At 35.0% G+C, this 6000-nt stretch overlaps 1 long non-coding RNA gene across 1 annotated transcript; it reads left to right on the top strand.

The window, feature by feature from the left end:
- The first annotated feature begins 1137 nt into the window (after nt 1-1137).
- On the top strand, nt 1138-3122 carry LOC117332447. Its single transcript, XR_004533733.1, has 4 exons — nt 1138-1213; nt 1652-1763; nt 2145-2188; nt 3072-3122. It is a non-coding gene; the product is annotated as an uncharacterized LOC117332447 (long non-coding RNA).
- Nucleotides 3123-6000: the final 2878 nt, after the last annotated feature.

Below are 6000 nucleotides of genomic sequence, written 5' to 3'. Positions count from 1 at the left end.
CTAAGCGTCTGTTTAGTATTGAGGTTGATAACAACAATGTACTTGAAAGCATTCAGGGTGGTCTATGGGACCATAAGTTTCCCTCTGGCGATAAACTATTTATATCATATCATGGAAAAACTGTACGAAAAGAGTGGCAACCAAAAATGGGAAATGACGATAACATACACTTAGTTGTAAAAGGAAATGGCGGAATGAAACGAGGTTACCGTGAAGCGCAAGAAGCCAGGAGCCTGATCAATATTCCCCATGAAGAAAATGGAGGCCCATATGAAGATCAGGCAGACGCACCGGGTAATGGGGAGCAGGGTAATCAACCAAACGAAGAGGAACAGACAGCTTCACCCGATTATAGAGAGATGGGGAATCTTCAACAAGAAGAAAAACAAGGAGTCACAAACCCCATTAAGGAACAGCAGGACAGTTATCCACCTGATCAAGAACTTTGTAAGTTTTTTATTCTGAAAAAAAAAATCAATTTTTCACAGATGCAGCGAAAAAAGAGACACGCCCCAGTCCGCTTAGATTAGCCAGACCCTTGGGTTATACAGACTGAAGTCTCCTTCGCCAAATAATATTGTATTCCAAATCCATCAAAATCTCTTAATAATAAAGATACACCCCAGGAGGGTCCGCCTCAGACAAAAAAGAGTCTCCCTTTCCCCGAATATACTCTAGATTATACTATATATCACAAAAAGGATTTGTATTTCATTCCTCTTCTGTATGCTGCCAGGAAGGTCAGCAGTACGATTATATAACACCTCCACCATATACACACACCTTCACAAACCCCGATACTTACTTCCGAATTTAAACAAAAGTCTGGTATTTCTTCTATTTAGAAAGTTGTTCTATATTTCCCATATAGCCCTCGAGATGGTTACAATCGTGGTTTATTTATTTTCCTCTGCCAAGGTTGCACTAGATGAAGTACTTCTTTCATTCCTAATAAGATGAAAGGTTCTTAGCACATTATAAACTGAATCCCTTAACATAAGAAGCTAATTATCCTTGACATATTCAACTTACATGCATTAAATAAGAAAACTTCTTTTTTCGTCATTTCATTTGGGTTCAAACATATCAGCGGATTTCAATAATTTTTATTGCATTAACGGTTCTGCCTTGTTTCACTTTAAACACACTTCAGAAATGTTATCTATCATCTCTAGGTGAAGAAAAGAAAGCAACAAAGAATCTTTCCTCACCGGTAAGTAGTTCGTGTCTTTAAAGGGATGATTTGTTACTTGTAAAACACTTAATCGACCTCTGATCAACCAAAAGGCCCAAGATATGTAATAGGTATAAAACGGCATATGATCATTATATTTCAGAACTTGTTTTATGATCAAATGCAAGAGAACAATGGCGCAAAAACAGCTTTAGCCATTCTCCTTGGCGTCTGATCTGTATTAACACCGATTTAACTTCTTTGGAGTGTCTGAAAGACAGGACAGAGAATCGTTAAGTCAATGAATACTAGAAAAACTAAGGGCTCTTTTTTGTTTTGTGTGTAAACATTTGGGCCATGAAAAAGCAATCAAAACAGTTTCGATGTTCTCTTAACATGGAGACCAAAGTAAATTCGAATATATTCTGTTTATATACAAGAGATGAAAGAAAATTCCGATTTCCATATATATTTTAGACAAAGCCTCAGCCAACTACAGTTCATTTCGACTATGACAAGTTAGCAGAAACGTTATTAAGGCAGATACATGGACAAGACGTGACAACACCGTCAAGCAATCAAGCTACAGGTAAGATTATTCATTTATAACGCACATTTGTCATTCCATGAGAAAACGTATTGGGTTTTTTTCAGTGTGAAGATCGCGACGTGGTGTCTTTGTACGATGTGGTTTGGAGAGAGGTAAACAAATTACTTTCTAATACTTAATAAATCATGAAGGTTAAACTAAAGGTAAAATAAAGACAAATCAATCTGATATAGGCCAAAACACATTATGCATTTATACATTTGCTTGCACGATACAAACGCATAATCCTTCTATAGAGCATACGTCGTGCAGATTTCATGTTTTGCGATCTAACAATTGTAACAAACAATGGGACTGGTTTAATTATAATAAACTCAAATTTAACGGTTCTCTATTCCACGTTGTGTTTGTATATTTTAGTTGACATCACCAAAAAACAAGAAAAAGTTGTTGCAGCAGTACAGGTAATTTTCATTTAATTTTATACAAAAACATAATTCACCAGTTTTGCACATAATAATATAACTACATGTATTATATAGCTATTTTTTTCATTTCTATAACTGATAAAGTATTCCTAGAAAAGAAACAATAACTGTTAGATATCGTTGACTTAGGTCATCTGCAGGGGGGTTCTCAATATTTTTTTAACAATTTTTATAGATGGAAGACCAAAAACAATGATTTCTATTATATTAAGACGTATCGCCTACCATTTGGGAGGGGATGAAAGTAACAATTGTTTATATTGGGGAAAACTTGTGGTTACTTAAAAAAATTGAGTTGAGGGGCTTTTAAGCATTAAGGAATATTTTACCTTAGCGCTTCACACTTGCCCCTGAGGAGATTGTGAAGTAAAACACATGTATAGTCATAACCCAACTGAAGTGAATATTGCACATTGTAATTACTTCTTCGGTGCGGTTGTCCATCCGTCCTTGATTGCCTTGTTAACAAAATGTCTTATAAATCTGGGAACAAATTAATATTCACAAAACAGCAATTTTTATACTCTAAAGATATAGACCTCTAATTCACATAAAGTCATCAAATTAGAACAATACTATTTCTAATGAGAATATATGCTTCATATTTGGATGTACAAAATAAATAGGTCTTGCGTAGAAGGTACTTCATTAATGATACAGTTTAATGATAACAAAAGATAATTAGAAACCTTTGTTGCTCAGTTATCCGAATATATATTTCTGACTTTGAAAACAAGGTACGTACAACGAAATTATTAAACTCTTTCATCGAGTGAGTGTAACACTTTGTTATGAATACGATGCTCATTGTTTAAACCTTGTACATAATTGTTTGAAAATGATAAATTCTACTTGACAGGTCACAAACACATCGCCATTTGTTTCGACGTTCTCACAAGGTTCAGAAGGTAATTAACATATTTTACAAATATACACATACAAGATTATCTATTATTTAGATTAATATAAGGTACTTCTCTACCACCAGGTGAGTAAGATTTTTTCCCTAAGGACCATACACAACCGTACATTAAGACATTTTGTTATTTTGATATCAACGCATGCCTTCAATACTTGAGATTATTGTTTATTATATAATGACGTAAGTTACCGTAATTCAGTTAAATAATTTAATCAAACTAATACGACTTGATCGTATAAGATCAATTATTCATCTTGTTTATATTTCAAATGTGTGTAATTCAAATCAGGATAGTGTAACAAGCACGAGAGGGATGACGAGAAGGTCATATCGACATTGAACTAGTACAAGGGTTCAGTAGCTGAGCCAGGAGTGGTCTTATTGTCAGAAATCTCATTTCATCTATAATCTTCTTTAGTTTCAATAACAAAATGAATATGATTTTATGTAGGGTTATGAGGGTTTTATCAAGATTGTGATTTTACTATAGCTTGGGAAGTTGAAGCTACTATATATATTTATTACATTGTGCGTTTGATTTTCCCTAAACTATTAATATAAGGTATATTTTGAACTATTGCACGGCTGAAATGACTATTGCACGGTCACGTGCGAACTATTGAACACCTGTGACGTTTCGGAATGTCGTCCTATCCTTTAAAGCGTCTAAGTCACTCAGATGTCAACACTGCCGACGACAGTCATGGTGACTTCTAGACTTACAGAAAAGTCGAGATGACAGTGAATCTAAACTGTGTTTTAGTGATTATTGATAAAACAAATATACCATGGGTGTCTTTGCAATAGTCCAGAATATTTTACCCACGGTACTGGTAATCGTACTTCGTGTTAAATAGTCTGGAGTATTGCACAGACACCCATGATATATTTGTATAATATACTTCAAACTTAGGTTGATATTTATAGGAATTTATAAGCACGAGAGGACATTTCTATTACATGAAAGTGATAAGGAGCAGGGATAAAGGGGTTTCGATTAGCTAAAATTTCAACTTACGTCTGTGCACTGATATATCAGAATCAGAAATGAGGGAGGGTGAACCGTTAACCATAGCCAAAATTCGGGATATATGACAGAGTGGTTATATGTTTTCATTCATCCCAAAACTTATCAAACTGTAAAGCTCATTACCCTCTGTTTTCTTCTCCTATGAATTGACGGAATTTAATTAGTTACATCAAAATCCAGCTATTACTACACACTGCTACATGTTTAATGAAAATCACTTTATCGTAACGTACTGAGGCTGTACCTCGAAAGGTCAATGCGTATCCCGGGGAAAGAACTTACACAAATTTGTTCTGTTGATACGATTTACGGAAAAAGGTACAAAGTCATAAGTACACAAAATAATGAAAAAAATGAAAGGGAAATAACTTGTACATGAAGAGTGGCCTCCCTTGAAAAATAGAAAATTTTGACAAGAAAGGTCTCATAAAATTACCTTTAACCTTTAAATTACTCATGATAATTTCTGAATGTTTAGCACAGTCAAATTATTATTAAAATGTATATTTTACAACATAGACTATATAAATGCTTCAAAATCAAATTTCGCAAGTTAATAACCCACATCTTCTCCAATGATATGAATACGCTCGTAAACATGAAGCAATATAGATATAAACTTCATAAATTGTTAACTACTGTTAAAAACTGTACTCGTAGGTTACATAAAGCCAACTATTACATCCAAGAACAGGGACATGCATAGCAAAGAATGTTTAACGTAAACTACCACAACAAGCATGGGTGCGGCCACATTATATTTCCATAAACAAAACGGCGAGTTCAACAAACAGCCGCAGTGACTTATATAACAACTGACATTACTTCTTACTCATGTTAACTCTATATAACATTGTTAGTATATCACCCAGATCAGTACAAAACACAGCCTTGTAAACACATGCTTCATCAGCAGCCTAACTATCAGTGGCACAATGTACAGCCTCGTTCTGACACAATGGACCTGCGTGACGTCAGATTATGGAGAACGTGATATTGCGTTTTGGCACTAACACGTAACGAATGACCCAAAACGAAGTAGTCCTTCTTGTAGCATAACACTGCATCGTTTTCATACTTTTCCAGTAATGTTCCGAAAATGGAACTAATTTATTCCCAAAAACAAAGGAAAATAACATTGAAATATTGACCTCGATTTGTACCCTTGACCCCAAAATATTTTTATCAAGGGGTAATCTCTATTAATACTGTAATGAGTCTTCTTTGTTCAGTCATGATCCAGAATAACATAGAAAAAAATTCCCATCTATATGTATCTAAACTGGGCGCCGCTTTATCTCCCTTGCACTAAGGCTTGACACACGTCATATATCTTTAAAATCATCTCGTAGAGGAAAATCATTTTAAAGTTTTGCCATAATATAAATCGATGGGACACCCTTCGTCCATGGATGAGTCAGACCCTAAGGCAAAATTCAGTGAAGAGTTCATAACTAGGCCTCATCCAATCTCTCCCAGGGTTCCGTGCGCTCTGATGAGTGTAAGGAACGATAACTCCGGTAAGAGATTGGGTCTCATCATTAATAATAATGACAGAAAGACGAACAGACGACGGAAAATGCGCATTGTATGAGCTTATCGGTGCGTTGGAATTCTGTAATATTTAGCTGCAAATCTTTATCAGATATTCCATCCATTTTTTGTTTTTGTATATTTTCAGATTTTCAAGCTGACCTCATTGATGAACTAAAACTGCAGCCTTACTTTCCTGATAAGTTGAAATACGCCGATGTGATGTCAGTAAACGATTGCGAAACAGAAGAAGCAGACACATTACCGGACATCCCAAGGTTAATTCTACGAAAATTGATCATG

This window comes from Pecten maximus, chromosome 8, assembly GCF_902652985.1.
Source record: "Pecten maximus chromosome 8, xPecMax1.1, whole genome shotgun sequence".
NCBI classification, from domain to species: Eukaryota; Metazoa; Mollusca; class Bivalvia; order Pectinida; family Pectinidae; genus Pecten; species Pecten maximus.
The sequence above is the reverse complement of the archived record's forward strand: the minus strand, read 5'-3'. Positions and strand labels throughout refer to the sequence as shown.